Genomic DNA, 22,151 nt, shown 5'->3' with positions numbered 1-22,151 from the left:
ATGACATTGACAGTGTTTTAAAAATATAAGGCTAGTTATTCTACAAAATTTTTCTCTGCTTGCGTTGTCTGACCCTTCCTCATGGTGAGATCTTGGTTAAAGCTCTTCAAAGGTGGTGAAGGAAGTATTGTTATACAGATCTTTTCGTCTTCCATCGGATCTTAGACTAGACCCAACCACACCTATTCCTAAATTCTTAAAACATTACATTTTTATTAAAATATTTACCAGCAAATTTTGTGCAACAAATTTCTAGGGGAGCCCTCTACCACTGAGCCACAACACCAGCCCCTGAACAACAAATTTCTAAAAGAAAACGTTCTTGTTTAAAATACATAATTCAGCTGGTGCACACCGGTAATCCCAGTGGCTGGGGAGGCTGAGGTAGGAGGATCTCAAGTTCAAAGTCAGCCTCAGCAAAAGTGAGGTACTAAGCAACTCGGTGACACCCTGTCTTCAAATAAAATACAAAATAGGGCTAAGGATGTGGCTTAGTGGTTGAGTACCCCTGAGTCCGATCCCAGTACCCTAAATAAATAAATAAATAGATTCTACAATTCTCAAAAGCACTTGTCAGCTTTGTGTGTGAAATTTACTTAATGGATTTAATTTACCTGAAATCATTTCAATTATTTCATATTGAGCATGGAAATAATTCCTCAAGGAGAATTGCTATGAAGTATTAAGTATTCTTATATAATTAATTAAAACTATAGAATCTTTCTATTTTGTAACCGGCTTTACTTTTATTTTTCTTAATGGTATATCCACTGGAGAGAAATTTCTTAGATTCCGATATTGCATATCAAAAGCACTTTCGGCCTTTTGAAGTTTGGTGTTTTAAGTGTTACTTTTTTGTCCTAGTTGTTTGTTTCCTTGGCAGAGCTAGAGATGGAACCCAGGGTCTTGCATAGGTTAGGCAACTATGAAGGGTTTCAAATCAGCGTCATACCTCAATATTTCAGGTAATTTTAAGGACGAGTAAGGGACAAGGAAGTGGGGAAAGTACCTAACTGTAGGGAAGGCTATACTTCTTAAAAGATGCTTTGAAAAACAAAAATACCAAAAAACCACCTCTCATTGTAGCTGTAGAGCTATCCTTGAGATAGATAGCATGGTCCTTCAGGATTCTTCTCGGGAATAAGAATTGTTTCAAGGAAGAAACTGGCAGCGATATGGACATTTTGGACAGAGACAGAAAAATGCTGGAGTGTTTTGGACACCATGAAAACGCTAGAATTATTACATAAATATTTTATAGTGTGAGACACGTATGTTGGTTTTTTTCCCGTAGGGGGGAATTAAACAAATATTTCTTTAAGAAGATAGAAACTTGAAGTCTTCCCCTGTCCCCTGAAAGCTAAAGTGTCGTTGGCTCTGCTTCTAGGACTTCTAGGAACGTGCAATTAAAATAAAATCGAAACAACAAATCCCTTGCAGCACTTCCCCCACCCCCACCGCTCCAGAAGTCCGAGCCCGACACGCCGCTGTTCTGAGTCTCCCAGCCCGGAGTCCCGAGGCTTGCAGGACGTCTCCGCACACCCGGGGGACGCCTCGGTCCCCTGCACGGGTCACTCCGGCGAGCCGGCGGCCTCAGCGCGGCCGGGCTCCGAGGGGGTGTGTCCGCGCCCGCCCGGCGCCCGCCTCCGCGGGCCCACCTGCTCCCCACGCCCGCCCCCGGGACCCTCAAGCGGCGCCGCCGGTCGCCCCGTGGGTCCCGCCGCCCGCTTCCGGACCCGGCGAGACCCCAGCGACGCGCGACCGACCCTGGAGCTCGAGCTCCCTTCTCCCTTCCACCCAAAGGGCGATCAGCCCGCATGTGCGCGGGGAACCTGTGCCCCCGCCCCGGCCGGCGGCCCCAGCGTCCCCCTCGCACGGCCCCGCGGCGGCCCACGCCAGTCCGCGCCGCAGAGCAGCATTCGCCCTGTGCGCTCCCAAGACGGGTGTGGGGATGGTGAGTGTCGGGGGAGGGGTGCGGGGCGGGGAAAGAGCATCCCCGCGCCGCTGCCGCCGCCGCCGCCGCTCCCCCGCCGCCCGGCTGGGGGAGGCCTCGTCACAGCCGCCGCCTCAGCAGCGCCCGCAGATCTCGCGGTGTTTGCCGGCCTCCGCGCCGCCATATTGTGTGACAGTATTTTGATTTGGACTGGGCTGGCGGAGCCGCGGCGAGAGCTGGGGGGGTGGGGGGAGGGCAGGCGAGCGCGAGGGGGGTGGGGGCAGAGGGAGGTAGGGAGGGCGAGCGACCGGAGCCGAGCAGCGGGCCGCGGCGACGCCGCCCAGCCATCGCTTTTGATCTGCAGCAGCCGCCGGCGAGGCGACCCAGCCCGACCCCCTCCCCTCCCCCTCAGCCACGAGCGGCGGCAGCGGCGGCGGCCGGAGGGAGTTGGCGGCGGCGGCCGATCGGAGGGGGCTGAGCGGGGAGGGAGGGAGGGCTGAGGTGTCCCCCCTGCCGGGTGGAATCGGACGCGGCGGCGGCGCTGGCGGCGGCCGTGGTGGCGGAGGCGGCGGCGGCGGCGACGGTGGAGACGGCTGCCCTAGTGGGAGAGGCGGCGGCGGCGGCGGCGGCCGAGGAGGAGGAGGGGGAAGCGGCGGCGGCGAAGGGTAAGCGGATAGCGCAGCCGGGCCTCGGCGGGATCCCCAGCGCGGCTCTCCTCCGCGCCCCGCACCTCCCCGTCGTCGGGAAGCGGCTCTGCCGACTCGCAGGGAAGGCCCTTGCGGGGCGTCCGCTCCTTCCTCTCCCTCTTCCTCCCTCCGCCTCTGTCCTTACCCCGGTGGCGAGGCGGAGAGGGAGGCCCCCCAAGTCCTCCAGACCGGGTGGGGGTGGGGAGCATCTGGCCGGGCCTGGGCTCCGGGGCGTCGGTGGGGAGGGGGAGGGGGTTCGTGGGAGCCCAGCGCCGGGAGAGCCGGGGTGGGGAGGCCCCTGCCCCCGACCCGCCCCCAGGCGTGTGTGCGCTGGAGGTGGGGGAGGCACAGCTCCTGGGGAGCCGAGGTCTGCAGAAAGATGACTTCACGGGGGGTGCTGGGAGCGAGAGGGAGTTGTGAGGAGGTCGGGGGCAGAGCGCTGTTCCCTTCACGACTGTTCTCTTCAGCCTTTAAAGTGGGGAGCAAGCCCCGCTGAGAATATGTGGCCCCTTAGAGTTCACAGGAAAATGCTAGCTTTCTGTTGGTTCACTCTGAAACCCAGTGACTGATTGAGACCCGGAGGCAGCGAGGGTCTTTGGGGCATTGCCGAACAGGTGACAGGTGGATCTTTCTGTTGCTGATGCTTTGGGATTGTTGAGGCAGAGTTGTGTACCCAAGTGTCAAGAGACCGAGTGAGTTTGTATTTATGTGTTTGGCCATGTTTCATTCCATATATAGTATATTTGAGATGTTCGGTTTCCATTCAAGTCGGCTTAATTGTTGTGGAGAAATTCTTCAAATGTTTCTGATAAGAGAGGTTTCCAGGAGAGTGAAGGGAACTTGCAGCTTCACAGGGATACCTCACTAGGTCGTGAAATTTAGGTCCCCAAAGTGGAGACTGTTCACTGCCTTTATTCATTGGAAAGTTGTTGAGCACTAAGGTCGTATTCAAGGCAACCGTGAGGCAGTACAATCTTGCATCCATTTTGTCTGTTTTAGGTAAGTTTGTAAAGTACCAAGTTTTAGGCTCAGGTTGATTCACATTATAAAAGAAAGTTTCTTGTATTCAAAGAAGATATTGCTCGTTATGCAATTTCAAATTTGGCTGGGAATTTTGGTGGGAATGGAATAAAATTTTTGCTTTCAGTTTTTACACTACTGCTGCTTACCACACTTTTATACAGTAGCAAAGTATTGACACCTTTTCAAAAGTATCTTTTAAATTCTTTGTAACTGTGAAATCACCATTGATCTTAAAACTTGACAATTTGAAACTTTAAATTTTGAAAGGGTAGTAGCTGCTAATAAAGGAAGATCTGCTTTTCATTTTATTGTATTCTTTGAGCACTTTAATTAGAAACCTTGTTTACAAGTGTCAGATAAATGAGCTACAGATTAAATTAGAGCCCATTTAGTTTATGGATCCTTTAGCTTTTTTAAAAAATGTGTTTGCAGTAAATATGTTGAATGATGGCAACTATCAGTGTGTTAACAGGAAATAGAACAAAAATTCCAATGATTCAGAACTTCTGTTTGGGTTTCCCCCCTTTAAGCCTAAACAGTTTCTAATAGAGGGGGCTTAAATTTTAATTCTTAAAAAATCAGACTGAAAATTGAATAAGTTAGTTAGATGAGTAAGTTATCCACCCAATATACTGTTATTTCATTTTTCCCTGGGGTGCATGGAATAACTTTTCCTGAGTTTAAAAGTATTTTCCATAGGACACTGATGAAATGCCACCATTTAAACCCTCTTTAGGGGACTCTCATAGTGGAACCTGTGCTTTTGTAATTCATCAAGAATTGGGTAAATACTCAGGTTCATAGAGTACATGTTCCCTGAAAAATATATTTTAACTTAAATCAATCCCATTTGATTGAAGTAACACCTATGTTTGGTCTTTTCTTTAGTGGAAAGAAGCATTTCCCTTCATCTAAAGATATTGTAAGACCTGAGTACAGTTATTATATCTAATTAAATGAACAAATCTCTGCACAACTGAGTAGACACTACTGGGATGCCTAATTATGGCTCTATTGAGTATTGCTTCTTTAGTGTTAGTAATATACTTACTACTCTTAGGTAAATGTCTTAACATGATTGCTCTTGTATCTTCGCAGAAATAAAACTTTGTTCTACTTCTTGACTTTTCTCTGTAAGGGAAATTCTTTCCCACACCACTGTTTAGAATGAAATGAACCTACTGCATTTTGAAAAATAGGCATAATGTGTAGGCTCTTTTACTCTATGAATTACATTGCCAGAAAAGTCCTTGAGGAATGTCTGAATTTTCTAAAACTGCAATTTTTTTAGTTATATAAACACATCTAGACAAAAAGTTTATTTTTTATGATTATCAGCATACTTTAGAAGAGAAATTTTGCCTTGTTATATAGATGCTTTTAAAAAAAGATTTCTGATAGTCTTTACAACATATAAAGTTCATAAATTAAATCGTAATTCAGAAAGGTTTTAATCCCATTATATTTCTACTTGGCCAGGTTCCCATTACCCAGACAACGGTAGTACCACTTTTCCTTTTTGTCACTTATGCCATTTTTATTTGGTCTAAGACTGGGACTCTCTAAAATAAAGAATTATGAGAAAATAGAGGCAAGTGTGAAGATTAGGACAAAACATTGAGGAGAAAATAGGGGATAAGATGCTAGTGGAGGATTAAATGAACGGTTTTATGTAGCTGGGAATGTGGAGATGTGGGTAGTGGTAGCTGCCAAGCCTAGGAAAATGATCGTGCTGAACGGCACTGAGATTTGTTCTGAATCTTTTTGTAGGCTCTGGCAATCTATACATGTCATCTTATTTAAAACCCTCTCTTTTAAGATAGTGAGCATTGAAAACATTAAAATTTTAAGGAATTTAATGTATGCATGTTCATATTTATTTGCCTCCAGCTTATATTCCCAGATAGTTAAGATATTTTACCATTTTTTTCCTAATGATTCTGCTCCTAAAAAAAATCTAGAACACTTACTCAGAAAGCTAAAATTCCTAAGTACTCTGGCACTTGCCAGGTACTGTCCTTTCTGTGTTCTCTTAAGTTAATCACTAGACTTTACTATGATCTTGATAACTAAAGTATAAGCAGGGAGGGTTGTCTTTTTCATTAACAATCTTTTTATTAGTAAATGGTATTCTGCCAACATTCAGTCTTCCAGGATTTTATTTGGAGGGGGGGGCGGTGTCCCAGAATAATTGTCACAAAACTCCTACATTGAAGTGATATATTTTCACTTATTTTATAGAATATGCTTTCTTTCTTATTTCCTAATACTTAGAGAAGAAGCGAGCACAGTGAGAAGTGCGAGCTAACAAATTTATGTTTCAGGAGATCCAAGTCAGAATTGTTGCAAGGTGGAGTTATGGATATTAATATCAATAAAAATCTCTGTGAAAAAAAATTTTGAAGATTTTGTCACTTACATGTTCACTTGTTCAAAAATTATTTTACATAGACCCCCTTGTCTCCTGATGGTACTTGGTAATGAGGCTTCACTGAATATGGGTTTTTTATTTTCCTAATTCATTTTTAAGGTAAAAATTTAATAGGGATTGTAGTGTATATCCAATCATTGATTTCAGTTTAGAATTGGTATCAAAGAAGGGATGCTGTCTTATATAGTAAAGAGGAAGAAACTAATTTTATTGAATTTCTACTGTGTACCAAGTTTTCATTCATTTTACAAATGTTTTGTAAGTACTTACTATGTACCAAGGATTGTTGCAGATGGTGGAGATGCAGTACTGAATAACAGACAAGAATTTATGTTCTCATATAGTTTACATTCTAGTGGTAGAAGACATAATAAATGAGTAAAATGTAGTGCGTCTGGGGAAAAAAGAATACTGTGGAGAAAAATAAAACCGAAGGAGTTTGGGGAATGTTGCTTATTTGATCTTTTAAAAACTACTTAGTGGGTAGTTTATTATTCTTGATTTCAAAAAACAAAAACTATCCAATACATAAAGTTTTTTTCTTTGAATAATAATATACTTCATAACTTGAGAACAAGATCATATTTGTGCTTCAGAGTATCAGTCTCAATTAATAGGGATTTCTTATTGTTAATATTTCAGAAAGCTGCTTTGTGGCTCAGTAGAAAATTTTGGGATTACCCTGGTTTTAATCTTGGTTTTGCTACTTACTAGGTTTGCTGTTGAATTTGAGGCCAATTATGGTTTCTTTGCTTCTCTGATCCTGTTTTCTAATCTGTAATGAATATAATATCTGTATGGTTGTTGCAGTGATTAATTTGTATGTCTTATGTAAATTATAGAAGCTCAATAAATTGCAAGTGTTTATTGCACATCTAGAATTCTATTAAAAAAAAAAAAGCATGGCTGGAGTTGGTGACTCTTCAAGAAAGCTCTGTGTGGAGTCTAATAATGTTTCATTTGGATAACTAAAGCTGTCTTGCCTGATTATCAGAAGGTTAATCAAAGCACAACTGTAATGTGCCGTCTCTAGTACTTTCTGGAGAATTTGTGCATGTTATCTAGTCAGTGTAACATCTGGAGTAACCTTTTTCTGGTGAAGGAACATTGTGTCCTTTTTGGTCATGTTAGTTGACAAGCTGGATCTCAGCATTTTGACAAGTAATCAACAAATATTGTATTAAAATGTCAATGCATGTAAATTCTTATAAAACATTTAGTATAGTACGTTATACATAGTGTTCGGTGAGCATTCACTTTTGTAATTTTTCTCCTTTATTGTATATGAAGAGTATTTCAAAGAATTTACGAAGTATTAAGGAAAACAGTTACAAAGATAAAAGAATAATGCAAATTGTGAATGGGATTTTTTTGATGAAGAGCAGAATAGCCATTCAAATTGCATACTTATTTTCATTTTCACACTGGAAGATTACTAAACTGAGCTTCTCAAGGATAGAGCAGATTTTTTCCTTCCAATTTTTACACCATGATCTATCTGGTCAGTGCTTAGCCTGCAGCTAGGAACTTTGTTAAGTGTTGAGTGGTTCTTGTAGTAATGTTTCATTGTTGTTGTATCACAGCCCTATTAGGTAGTAAACTCCTTCTGAGTCTGAACTGTTAGGGGTGCAGTGGACTTAAGTTTTTGTGTCTCCCTTTTAAGTACAGACTAAAATATTATAGCAGAGTCGTTTTGGATAACATTGTAACTTGTTTTAATTTGAAAAAATTCCCTAGAAATTGAAAGGAAGAAATCAATTATTTGCAACTATACTAGTGTTCCCTATCCTCTTCCTATGATGTTGTTGACATCAATGTGAAAAGGGGATATAGCAGTTTTTAAAAGCAGAATAGAAAAATGAAGTCATGCATAATTACATGCTCTTAACTAACTTAAAGGTCAAGTTTATTTTGTCCCTTTAAGGCAATTTCAGTGAAACTGTAGATTTGTACTGGCTTTATGAATTAAATGACTCGGTTATTTGCTTAACATTCCTGTGATGTGGGAAATACTGGTGTTTCCACAGAAAAGGGAAAACATCCCACCACTGCCCCAACACCCACTTTAATAGTAACCAGTTCCTCAGATGTTTGCATCTTAGCACCAGTCAGCTTTTTCTTATTCTGTTACAAGTTATCCTCTCCCTCATGGATAATAATTTCACCTTCCCTAAGATTTAAGGCTTCTGTCTGGTTCTAAGATCTTTAGCTGTTTACACAAACTATTTCTTGAATTAAAAAAAAATTCCTCTCAAAGCATGTATAGGATGTTTTATATTCAAATTTGATATGCCACCTTATTATCTTGCAAATGAGAAAGACATACAATTAAAGATTCTAATACTCTTGTGGATTTTTTGTTTGCTTGTTTTGAACAATAATCTACCGCTGGAAAGAAATACTACTGCAAGGTGTTAGTTTGAGTGGCTTCAGAAAGGAAGTCTAATTTACCCACAAATAGGTACAATAAAGGAGGGCAGAGTAAAGTAAGAATTTGTAATATTTTAATTGCCTTGTTAAAGAAAATGGCATTCTTGTATCACCTAAGAAAGAATAACAAAAATTGGGCTAATACCAGTACTCCTGGTAGAAGACACAGAAGCCAGATAATAAAGTAGAGGTTGGAAAGGTCCCACCGAGAGAGAAAGAGACAGGGGAACCCAGAGTAAAGAAATGCGAAAATGCATGGATGTTGACTATTAATACTAGGATTGCTCTAAAAATAATTAATCCATTAAGATAGCAGCAAAATTCATAATAGTCAAGCTATGGAGTCAACCTAGGGCCATTCAACAGATGAATGGATAAAGAAAATGTGATATTTATTTATACACACACACACACACACACACACAATGGAATACTACTCAGCCATAAAGAACAAATGACTATGGAATTTGCCATAGAACCGGAGACTCATGCTAATTGACAGAAGCCAGTCCCCAGAATGTTAGAGGTTGTATGTTTTTTCTGATATTCGGAAGCTAATCCAAAATAAAGGGGTGGGGGATAAAAAAACAGAAGAAAGATCAAAGGGAATTGAAGAGATGGGAGGAGAGATGGTTAAAGAAAGAATAGTGGAATGAATTTGATCTAATTTTCCTATGTACGTATATGAACATATCCTAGTCAATCTTACCATCGTGTATATCCACAAGACACAAACTTTAAAAAAAAAACTGTAAGTAAATAGAAAGGTCAGTAGACTAGGAAAAATGGGGGGAGAGAGGAGGAAAGGGAAAGGGAAAGTACGAGGGACTGAATTAGAACAAGTTATAGTCCATATTTTTATAATTATGACAAAATGAATTCTAATGTTATGTATAACTAAAAAGAGCCAATAGTGTTGGGGATATAGCTCATTTGGTAAGAGTGCTTGCCTCACATGCACAAGGCCCTGGGTTTAATCCCCAGCAACACATACACACATACACAGAACTAATAAAAAGAAGAAAATTTAAAAATTAAAAAAGTGTGAAAGTAATTTTTGTGAATTCTTATTCCCTGATTTATTAATTACTTTCATCAGAATTATTAAATAATACTGTTATTTTGAGTCTTAGCTTAAACTTTTACTCTCAGATTTATTTACATTAAGGAATTTGGGTTTTGACTTTTAATGCCTTTATACCTTTTAGTGTCAACACCATTAAGTCTATCCTAAGTTTGCTTCTGTCAGTTTGTCATCCAGGGAGCCCAAAGATATTGCTTACTTTAATCATGTCAATTTTGTGGAGTGGTTTTTTCCATTCCTCATCAGTGAGAGAAAATATTTGATAATACAAATGAAAACTTGAGTTTAGCCACTTAACCTTATAAAATATTGACCTTACATCAGTCAAGTTTGATTGAGGCAGAGAAATGACAAAAGCAATCATTCTGATATGAACTGGGGAAACGTGATTAGAAAGGAGTTTACCTGATTTTAATTCTGTAAAGGAACCAAGTCATATAATGAATTTTGGTTTTGAGTTGATCTGTTTGTTAACTTGTCATATTGTCAGTCTCTGCCATTTTAATTAAATATCTTAATTTTATCATGTTGGCAGTTTGTGCAATGTAAAATAAGATGTAGGCTTCAAACTCAGATGAGCCCCAAGTAAATATGAGTTCTCTTTCTAACCATAGCTATATGATCTTAGGTATTATTCAAGCTCTAATCCAAGAAAAATGGATACTCTTTTAGGTACCTTGCATGGTAGTTCTATCTGCATTTTCTGTATTATGTTACCTAGCACAGTGTCAACCTGGAGCCTAGTAGCCATTAATAAATAATACTCAAAATCTAAACTACATTCCATGATATCCTGAAGTTGGGGGTTGTAGGGAGGTGTTGGGGATTGAACCCAGGCCTCATACATGCTAGCAAGCGCTCTGCCACTGGAGCTATGCTTCTAGCCCATCCTGTGCTTTTTAAGGCAAGTTTTCTTCCCTATAACTTCCTCACATTAGCTTCATTTTGATCATTTTCTGTTCCACAAAGTTTAATTATAAAAGGTAATAATCTTTGAAGTAAACATGATGAATACTTGTTCTAGTTACATTAGATATATAGCTTAAATAATGGGGAGCTACTTTTTCAGTTATTTCAGTAACATTCTTTTGTATGTCTGTACTCACATATTGAGAAACAGTGCTCTCTTGTCCTTGCATTTATTGCTGGATTAACTGTAATTGTCTTTGCTTTGATTTTTCCTAAAATTGTTTGCCTTAATTTATTAAGTAAACTGGTGTGATTGTTTTGCTTTTCTATATTAGTTAGTATTAAGTGCTATTTACAAATAATATTTTATATTAATAATACAATTAGTCTATTAATTATGTACTAAACTTCAGAACTCTTTCTGGTATGATCATAATACAAATAACTTATTACTACAAAGCCAATTGCTCTATAGTTGCTACTGAAATAGTTTAAAATATGGACTGCATTTTATTAAGTATGTTTAGAATATTCTGTAGTGTATACATATTTAAAGTCTCTTATCCTAAAGTGACTAGTACTCTTTAGTCTTACATGTGAGCAGTTTTTGTGCAGTCTGTAAAGTCAAGCCAGAAGCACAAATTATGATGGGAATCTAGCAATTAATCATTGGATAAATGATATATTATCATTACAGAAAGAATTGTGAGGTACATATTGGTCTTTTTGGCTTGTTTTTATACCCAAATAGATTTCCTGCAAGCAAAAATCACTATGTAGTGTGAAGGATTACATATATAGAACATTTTATGTTTATTTTGATCAAATGCCATTATTTTGAAAAGTAACATTTGTAAATCTTGTCATATGGGTCACTTAATACAATTAATGATTGAGTCAGCAAATTAGTTTTTCTTTTTTGTGTGCGGTGCAAGGGATTGATTTCCCAAAGCCTTATTATGCATGCTAGTCAACACTCTTACCACTGAGCAACATTCTGAGTCCTGATTTTGCATTTTTACAGTTTGCAACAGTTTGACTTCCAAGCAGCAAAGCCAGTTATACATTGCAAAAAAAAATTTAAATTAAAAAAAAAACTCCCTTTAAAAATGAATAATGTTTAAATTTATGCTATAAGGCCTATTGTATTATACTTGTTTCCATATTTTGGACTTCTCTACTTGGCATTCTTTGGACTGTTTTGTCTTTTATTCTCTTATTTATACTAATATTTCCAGATTATAGGGTTTTTTTAATGTTAAGTTACCTTATAAAATAATTATAGAGAAGATAGCAATATAGGCAACAAGATTATTGCTTTTAAAAAAGAATTTACAATCACCCAGATTACATGTTCCATTTTAAACCATTGAGCACAAATTGTGGTAAAGTTGCTTTGGGTGCAGGTAGGGATTGTGTCATTTCACTTTATTCTCACATTCATATCTAATATCACATTAATTTGGTATGGTTGTTTTTTAAAAAGGCAATTAGGGGCCTGGTAAACATAGACTTCTGCTTTTTAAAACTTAACCCATTAAGTCCCACATTTTCAATTTTTTAAACAATTCAATGAAATTGACACAGGTGCATTAAAATAGGTTGGAAATCACAATCTAGAATTTAATATATTCTTTATATATATCGTCATATGTTCTAATCATTCACTTACTGCTTTTCTCAAATTAATTATAAACTAATGTTCTCAAATTAATTAATTAAAAATAATATTTATTTCAAAAGTTTTCATAAGTGATATATTTGTTGCTCAACTTAAATTTTTAAAGGTAACCCACATCTAAGATGATGGGACTTAACCAACTCCTAGGTGTCACAGTTAAGTAGTTGCTAGAATTGGAGAGAAAAATGTGCTCAAAGAAACACTCTAAGGTGTCAGTGTCAAATAAAAAGTGCTGGAAATATATTTACATGAGGGAATAACTATTGGAATCTTACTCTGTGACTAGCATGTAGCTCAGTTTACCAACACAAATAGTACTTGATAAGTCCTGTTTGCCCCTTTTAAGATGATTTTCTAGGGAAATGGAAAAATAAGCAAATGGAAATGGGATTTCAGAAGAAAATTTCAACTGCCACCTATGGTGATTCTGCTTTTTTATATATAAATATGCACTGACACTTATTGATTGGATTTGCTTGCTCTTTGAGATTTTTCTTGCCGAAGTGATTTGTTGGCCTGAGTGAGACATCCTCATTCTCTCATTAAAACTTTTTGATGACTGTCAGTGCCTTTGTTGTAGTTCTACAAGTGGAATGAGAAATACTCTTTTGGGGATGATTCATGGGAAAATTTATCTGGTGATCTTAGCCAAAGTCAAGATAAAGTTTTGTAAGATATCACATGAGAATATTAAGAAACTCCCAAGTTTCATACACCTTGTATGGCATACCTATGCAGAAAAGCTGCTCACCCAAGAAATCTTGACTTGCTCGTTCTTCTGTAGTGTCTCATCTCTATATTCTTTGTTATTAAATCTAACTAAGTAAGTTTTGAGTTTCTGCTGTATACTGGGTCCTTTCTAGGCAAAGGGGATGGAGAGATTAATAAGATATAGTTCTTGTCCTTGGACACATGTGTAAATGACTATGATATACTGTGACAAATGTTGTGACAGGGTTAAACAAAATACTTAAGGAATCCACAGGAGGGAGTATCTGATTCAGTGAGAGATGAAAGGATACAACAGGAAAATCTTCATAGGAAAAATGACACTAAGTTTGAGTGTGTTTCAGACAAGGAAAAGACAGGTTTGCAGTTAAGAGGGCATTTTTGACAGAGAAAAACAGAATGTCTAAAGGATGGAGGTAGGAATGCCCATCTGTATTTAGTAATTGTGAGTATTCCACAGTGTGGTAGGCTCCAGTGGTGGTTAATAGGAACTGAGATGGAAAATTAGAAGACAGAGCATGATTTGACTTCATTCTATTAATGATAGAAGGCAAATTCTTAAATTTACATTCTAAGAAAAACAGAAAGAATACTACATCAAAGAGAATACTTAAGAAAACAGATACACTTGGAAAGGAGAGTTAGGCCTTATAACTTGTTGTTTGAGAGTTGACAAGGGATCAGAATTAAGGCTGTGATAATTAGGTAGTTAAGGAGGTGAGCAGATGATGGGCTTGAGAAGGAAATATTGAGTATAAAGTAAAGATAAGAGTTACGCATGCCCTGGCTTGAGTTCCTAGGTGCATGGTGGTGACATTCACTGATACAGAACAGGTCAGGGGAGTAATAGGTGAGGAAGGTAAGTTTTTAGTTTTGTTTGTTGATTTTAAGGTTCCTGTAGAGGGAGAAAGAGGAGGAAAACATCATTTTATTTGAAGGAGACAAGGAAGGCTTTCTGATTAGATAACAGTTGAGCAGGTACCTGATGTGATTAAAAAGATTTCCACATAGGAGGAGCAAATGCAGAGGCCTTTAGTTGAAAGCCTGCTTGCCATCATCCTGCCAAGAGCTAGAAGGCCAGTACAATTGGAACTGAGTAAGGGAGAGGAAGAAGAGCAGATGAGATATAAGTGAGTAAGCTTTTTAAATAAGGTTTTTAGATTGTTATGTCTTTGCCCCTTATAGTCTCACCTTTCTGACAAACCTCAACCCCTGGCAAGCTCCATCTGATCTCTATCCCTATGATCTTGTCACTCTGAGTACTACATAAATGGAATCATACAGTGTAATGCCCTTAAAGTCCGTCCAAATTGTTACATGTATCATTAGTTCAATCCATGTTAATGCCAAGAAGTATACTATTTTATGAATATACCATAATTTATTTAACCATTTACTAATTTGAAGGACTTCAGAGGTCTCCAATTTGGAGCTGTAAATACAAAGCTGCTATGAACTATTTTTTACTGGTTTTTATGTGAAAAACCATTATCTCTATAGCATAAATCCCTAGGAATACAATTGTTAGACTGTGTGATAAATGCATGTTTAACTTTAAAAGAAACTGACAGACTTCAGCATGATAGTTACTGTTTTATATATCCACTAGCAATGTATGAAAGATACAGTTTCTTTGCAGCATCCTCACTAGCACTTGATATTATCAGTATTTTTCTTTATTTCAGCCAGTCTAAAAGGTGACATTAATATGCACCATGACTATTGACTGAACATATTTTTACGTGCTTTTTTGCTGTCTGTATATCCTTTATAGTGCAGTGTCCATTTAAGTCTTTTGCCTGAATTCCTCCTCCCCCGCCCCAAGTACTGGGGATTGAACCTGGGGTACTCAATCACTTGAGCTACATATCTAGCCCTTTTTATTTTTTATTTTAAAGGAGGATCTCACTAAGTTACCCAGACTGTCCTTGAACTTGTAATCCTTTTCCCTCAGCTTCCCAAGTTGCTGGGAATAGAGGTGTACCACTGAGCCTGGTTGTTTTGCCCATACTCTAATTGAATTGTTTTCTTGAGAGTTCTTTACACATTCTGGATCCAAGTCCTTTGTCGACTAAATGATTTACAAATATGTTCTCCTACCATGTAGCTTCTCATTTTAGCCTATAAACAGAACCTTTTGCAGAGCAATTTTTTTTTTTTAATTTTTGATGAAGTTCATGCATTTTATCTTTTATGGATTGTGCCTTTCTTGTCAACTCTCAGAACTCTTCAACTAACTTTAGGTCCCAAAGACTATTCTGTTCTAAAAGTTTTTTCAGAGCTTTATATCTTACCTCTTATAGCTATGACCTACATCGATTTAAGTTTTATGTAAGGTATGATGTTTAGGTTAAAGTGGGTTTTGTTTTTGTGTTTTGCCTGTGGATGAACAATTGTTCCAACATTTCTTTTCAGTTTCTTTTTATTTTATTTTTTTTTTAGTTGTAGATGGACACAATACCTTTATTTATATTTATGTGGTGCTGAGGATTGAACCCAGTGCCTCACACATGCAAGGTGCATGCTCTACCACTGAGCCACAACCCCAGCCCCATCTTTTCAATTTCTTGAAAAGACTATCGGTCTTCCATTGAATTGATTTTGTACCTTTGGCAAAAGTCAGATGGCCATAATTATGAGGCTCTATTTTTGGATTCTCTATTCTTCTTAAAGGTCTTTTTATTTGTCCTTTCACTAATAACACATGATCTTAATTAGTGTAGCTATATAGTAAGTCTTAAAATTGTAGTCACATTCCTCTGATTTTATTCTTTTTCCAATTGTTTTGACTATTCTAATTCCTTCCCATGTAAAATTCAGAATCTCTAAAAATATAGTGCTGGTGTTTTTTGTCAGACTTGCGTTAAATCTATAGCTCAGCTTCAGGGGACATTGATTTTTTTTTTTTTTTTTTTTTTTAGTCTGTCCATGAACATGGTACGTCTCCCCATTGTATGTCAGATTTTGGATGTGTTTCAAATCCTGTGTGGATAGCATTGCTGATGAATTGAATGTGAGGTATAAAAGAGAATTCAAGAATGACTCCCAAGATTTTTGGCCCAGGCAATTGGAAACATGGAATTGCTGTTGACTGAGTTGGGAAAGAGTGGTGAAGTAGCAAGTTTAGACTAGGCTGGGCTTGTTTGTTTTGTTTTGTTCTGTTGCTGTTTTGACATGTTAACCTTAATGTCTTTTAGATGTGTAACTGGTGATATCCAGTAGGCAATTCATTCAGTATTTGAAATGGAATTTAACTAAGAGATTTGGGCTAGAAACATAAATTTGGGATGTAAGTTTATGTGTAAGAAATTGCAGTGGTATTTGTTAAAAACTATTCCTATAACTACTTTTTGATTTCTGTCATATTACTTGCCGTATTACATATTGGCAAAAATCCAGATTCTCCTAGCATATGAAGAACTTTGAACAGGTAGATTGGTTTTATTTATCAACAGATAGTTGTATCTGACATTAAATGCACCAGAAATGTGATTGGGAAATAATTTTGGGAATAGGTATTTGGGGGAGTATATTTACCATAATACATATTTGAAACCATAATACTTACTTAATAGGCAGATGGATATAATAGTAGTCAGTTAATAGTGGTTTACAAGCTTTCGGAGCTTTGTCCTGAATCTTTTTTAAAATGAAGTAGCTCCATGAGTACTGTGAAAAGTTTGACACTATTAATAGGTGCCATAATGCACTTTTTTTGTAAATATAAACAGCCAGAGAAAGAACTAAAAACCCGTTTAAAACAACAATACAAAATAGCTAGCAAGAAAATTCTTAGAGCCAGACATAAATTGGTGGAGGAAGAGGGTGAACCTCAGTCACACAAACTTGATGAAAAGACACATCAGAGTTCTGCTCACATCTGTTTACTTTACATTGAAATTTTCTGGAAAATATTTTTTAAACACTGCAGGTTTTTTCCCCCCTGTGGTAACTGATGATTATTAACTCTGATGATATTTTCTTACTGGTAATTTATATACTTATAGCATTTTATTTACCCCCATTGCAGCATTTACCAAGTTGTATTACAATCATCTGTTTAGTTTTCAGTGTTTCCCACTAAATGTACATTTTTTACATCATTAGTACAATGCTTTAGCACATGAGCTGTTACTAAATATTTGTGAATCAGTGAGTGAATTCAGACTACCAAAGTTTAAAGCTAGAATACTTGTTTGTTTTTGAAAGCCAATGGTTTTTGAGATTACAGAATACAGGTTACCTTGAAAGCTTTCCAACAAGCATTCCATTCCTAGAGAATATACACCTGTATACATAGCACCATCATGAATCCAAAGTCAGTGCTGCACACATTTTGCCTTTTGATATTTTTCCCCAAGTGGCAATGGATTTCTGTAGACTTACCTGAACTTTAGCTAAAAACTTTTCACGTTGAATGGATTGTACATTGCAGATGGTAGACTGGGCTTATTGAGTCCACACGTTGCATGTCTTATAGGAAATTATTTCTAGTGCACTGTTTAAAAGAAAGGAATTGTTATCAGTCTACCTTCTATCTAACTCTTCTCCCCATTTCCAAGTAGTTAGTAGGAGTATAGACAAGGTTTCCCTTCAGTAATAATTATACTTAAAAAAATATTTTCATATAGCTTTTCATCTTTGAGCTATATAAGACAAAAATTCCCTGAGCCTTTACTATTTCAGCATAGATTTAAATACCAGAATAGGTATTTTATAAAGGCATAGTATGATTTTCATATCTATAGTGTGTATGTATGTGTGTGTGTGTTTGTACATATACATGTACAGACATATACTTTAATCCATTACAAAAACTAGTGAATACATTATAAATCATTTGACCCAATGCCTATCACTTGCTATGTATAAACTATTAATAAATAGAAAATGTTATACAATTAATTTAAAATGACTTTATAATCATTTTAGTTATAACTGTTTTCATTTTACTTTCTTGATACCATTCTCTTCTGCGTTTTATCTAACCTTGCCATTTTTCTGTATTCCCTAGGTCAGGGTCAACAACTTCTAATAAAACTCATTACATTGTAACTCTACAAAATCTTTTGCCTCTCTTGGGTAGGAGAGTGACATGACCCAGCCTATATTTTAAGCTAGTAAGTTGTCACCACTATGAAATACAGAAAGACTTCTTAACAGTATAATAAGCTATACAATAAGCAGTTATCATGTTACTTTGATTGTCAGATAGCAGATATCTGAACAAGAACATTGGAGAGAAGAGGGTAAGTACAAAAAGTTTTTGTGGGGGTGCTCATTGGAACTGCCATTAACTATATGTGGAAAGTAAAAGAATTGGAGGCTTGATCTGGTCTCTAGCTTCAGGATCATTCTACTTAAAATTAACAAAAATACATTTTTGGGTGGGGGGCAATGAGTTGTTCTGGATAAGATGAATTTAGGTTGGTAGCATGGTATTGTCAGGCTGTTAGTTTACTTGTTCTGGTTCCACCCTTTCCCCCTAATGTCTGAATTCCATTGGAATAACTTCCCTTTAGGAAAAACTAACCAGTAATCAACAGTAGAGCTTGAAATATGTGAAGGGCAATTGCTTTCCTTATTCCTTAACCACATTCCCATCCTTTTTCCCTACCATATTGAAAAAATTACTTAGAATAAATATATCACTGTCATTATTACCACCTATATTGATACATTTTTATATTTTTGTAGAAAATAAGTAAGGTAGCTTGGCAAAGCTTTTTGAAGAAAAACAAAGCTTTATAATGTATTTGTGATTCACGTATTAATCATTGAGTCAACTAACACATCATTCATCTAGTATCATTAGGTAATAACTCCATAAAATAATTGAAACTTATCCCCAAATCTATCTAATTATAGATTTTCTGTGCAGATTTTAAAATATCTATATTATATGAAGATATTTATAGCCCCAAATTATTTCTTTATAATTTTTATATGCTTTGCTTCTTTCTGTAATAGAGAAAAATATACATGCCTTGCATACTAAACCTTTTCTGGAAGAGAGAAAGAGCTTCAGAATGAGTCAGGAATCCCATGTTCTAGTCCAGTGCCAGCACTAAGTTGTTGTGTGAGAATTGACTACATGGACTCTGGAACTTCACCTAGCATGTAGTAGGTGCTTTGCAGATACTTTTAGAATGAATCATTGTTTTATGCCTAGTTTAGTACTCCTCCTCTGATTTATTACTTGGAATTCCTAGTAAATAAACTTCTGAGTTTTTAATTTTTGATTTTGTTTTTTTAGTTGTAGTTGGACACAATACCTTTATTTTATTTATTTATTTATTTAATATGGTGCTGAAGATCGAACCTGCGCCTCGCATGTGCTAGGCGAGCACTCTACCGCTCAGCCCCAGCCCCAGCCCCCCCCCCTCTTTTTTTTAACTTCTGAGTTTTTAATCAATAGGGGCATCTAGGTTCTCATAGGGCTGAACTATAAGCTTAATTTCTAATGTCTGTTTTAGCTGCTTAATGGAATTTTTGGCCTTGTCTTGATAGGTTTTTTTGGTATTTGAAGTTGCCAAACAACTGATCTTTCAATATTTGATTTATTGAGAGCACTTTACTTATTTAGTACATTTTATGTGCCTGTGTTATATATAGCAGTGTCCTAGATGGAAGCACATAGCTCACTCCCCAGAGATTGTGTAACTTTGATGAAGAGACATAGAAGAGGAAGTACAGGAGAATAATTGAATGTTCATTTGAATGTCAAAACATTGACCCCACAGAAACATTATTTAAGTTCTAGGAATAGAGCCCATGTGGGCTGAAGCAGAATAAGGATTCAAGAAGAATGTGAAATTGAAGATTTTCAAAGGTGGTTAGGAGTTTGGTATCAAGAGGGAGAAATCATCCTATGCAAGGGCTGTTGGTACTAAGGAAAAGAAAAAGGAAGGTCAAATTTGTTCAGACAAGGCTGGCTGGATTCCTAAGGGTGTGAAGACTTATGGGGGAAAAAAGTAGGTGGATATAGCAGAGATATTTTAATCTAGCCTACAAGTCCCCGAGGAGATCTGAGGGTAGAATTTAGAGAGGTCTGAGCTGTGGTACACACCTATAATCTCAGGTACTTGGGAAGCTGAGACAGGAGGATTGTAGGTTTGAGGCCATCCTAAACAATTTGGTGAGACTCTTATCTCAAAATAAAAATAAAATTTTTTAAAGGGCAAGCCCTATCACAAAATAGTAGTAGTAGTAGTAGTAGTAATAATAATAATAATAATAATATAATAGAAGAGATGTTTACATTTGGATAAAAAAGTTAACTTCTAACTGAAACTTGGCATATTCTTCTGTTAAGATTTTAAGCAGTAGATTACAATAGTATTAGCAGTACCGGTCTTTACTGCTAATAGAAAAAACACAGACAACTTTCACATCTATCATTAAGGCATTTCTAGATGTAATTTATGCATATACTACTTCACAATTATGGTTTTTAAACTCCTGGTTGGTTTTGTTGTGTTCTTTGTTAATAAAGAAACATGCATATTAATCAATCACAAGTTAACTGGGCTTTAGAGTCATTGGTGGGGAGGGTGGTAATTTTATTTAAATAGACAATTGAAAGACTACCAGAGGGGCCCATCACCCCAGATCTAGGGTAGAACCAAACTGGAGAAAGCATTGAAAACCCCCTGATGGGTTTTAGTGGAAGTGATAAGCAGGAAAGGAACTCAGTGAATTTTTTTGTGCCATTTACAGAATAAATGCAAGTTAATTAGGAATTTCTAAAGTTTGAAGAAGTTTCTGTTGTAATTTTTTTTTTAAGAGAAGGGGAACTCTTCTTAGCACTCAGCTATGAATAAACTGAGGTTTAAAAAAGGTAACCAAAATTCCATATTTACTATTCTTGCCCGGATATGATATATTTATTTCAGCTTATTAAATTTTTGTGCAACTGAGTGAAATATTTGAAGCAGTTACATAGGAACTTTTCATAGACTAGGTAACAGGGAGCTAAGGCACAGGTCTGGTAATGTAGATGTTGGATGATAGGAATACCATGGTAGGTAGCAATAGAAGTGGAGTAGAATCTCAAGAGATTTGGAAAGAAAACTATGTAAGTTGAATTTTTGGGGTTTTGGAGAGGTAATGTGTATTATATAACTCTTCAAAGCAAGGTCTGAGACATCACCCTATAATTAAATGCTAGTATTTCTTCAGTGAAACATGGAAATACTCAACAGTAAGTGGGCTAAATCAAACCTATAAATAGTTTTACATCAACTCAAGTCAAATTTTTGCCATTTGAAATAAATTTCAACATGAAACTTGGTGGGAGAAAAAATCTCTTCAATATTTTTTTAGATTTTAGAGTTATGGAAGAAGTCGACTGTGACATCCAGTGAGGAGAGTCTTAGGAGTTGTTTTGAAGAATGTTGTGAAATTGATGAGATTTAAAGGAGTGGGATGAAGGTAAAGAAAAGCAAGACAAGAGTTGAGACAGCTTCAGTTTTCAGACTGAAAAGAAAATTGCTGCTTCTGTGAAAAAAAGTGGGGAGTTGAGGAGAGAAGCCAATTTGGGAAGAGTTTAAGTAAACATAAGCACAATTAAGGAAAACAAGTTTTGCTTCACTGAGATTCTCTTTTATTAAATTTTTCATCTTCTTTAACATGGATAAATTAGCTTGAAAGCTTGAGAAAGTATTAAGAGTGTAAAATTTCCTTCTAAAAGGAGCTCTTAATTCTTAGCAACCTACAAGGAGCAAAGCAACCTCTATGCTAAAACCTTCTCGGGGTTGTGAGTGGTTGGAAAGGCCTTTTTTTTGGTGGGTGAGGACTGTGACCCTACTCAACTGAACAAAACCTGGAAAAGAAACTAAAGGAAGTGGAGTGAGGTATTTGGCACCTAACACATCCTCTTCCATATGTCAAATCACTTCTATGGCCATGTTCATAATAATATGAATTTATTTGGACGTGGTCATCATTCAACAGCAGTGGTCACTAATGAAGGCAGATTTTGCTCTGTGTGCGTAGCAGCAGTCTGTTGTGTTTCTCTTTGTAGACTGGGTTAGGACATCAACTCAGGTAGAAAGCATTAGCATACATAGTGATGTGCTTTTGTTCTGAAATCTGGAATATAGACAGTTAATGCATGAATACATAGGATTGAGGAAGTTTTAACTGTATTACCATTTTGTACTTTCTTTTCATTTACTTTGAAAAATAGGCTTATATATTAATATCATTATATAAGTAAAAACTCCTAGAAATGGGGAAAATCT

The 22,151-nt window shown here is 37.2% G+C and overlaps 1 protein-coding gene across 3 annotated transcripts in view; it reads left to right on the top strand.

The window, feature by feature from the left end:
* Positions 1-2,232: 2,232 nt before the first annotated feature.
* Tab2 (TGF-beta activated kinase 1 (MAP3K7) binding protein 2) overlaps positions 2,233-22,151 on the top strand; it is a 75,575-nt gene continuing 55,656 nt past the window's right edge. For all 3 annotated transcript variants that reach the window (XM_071612920.1, XM_071612921.1, XM_027939440.2), the window contains exon 1: positions 2,233-2,598. The gene's annotated coding sequence lies outside the window, so the exon portion shown is untranslated. The remainder of the gene's footprint in view (positions 2,599-22,151) is intronic.

The sequence above is a fragment of the Marmota flaviventris genome, chromosome 6 (genome assembly GCF_047511675.1).
Source record: "Marmota flaviventris isolate mMarFla1 chromosome 6, mMarFla1.hap1, whole genome shotgun sequence".
In the NCBI taxonomy this organism is placed as follows: Eukaryota; Metazoa; Chordata; class Mammalia; order Rodentia; family Sciuridae; genus Marmota; species Marmota flaviventris.
This window is presented reverse-complemented; position numbering and strand designations above follow the sequence as displayed.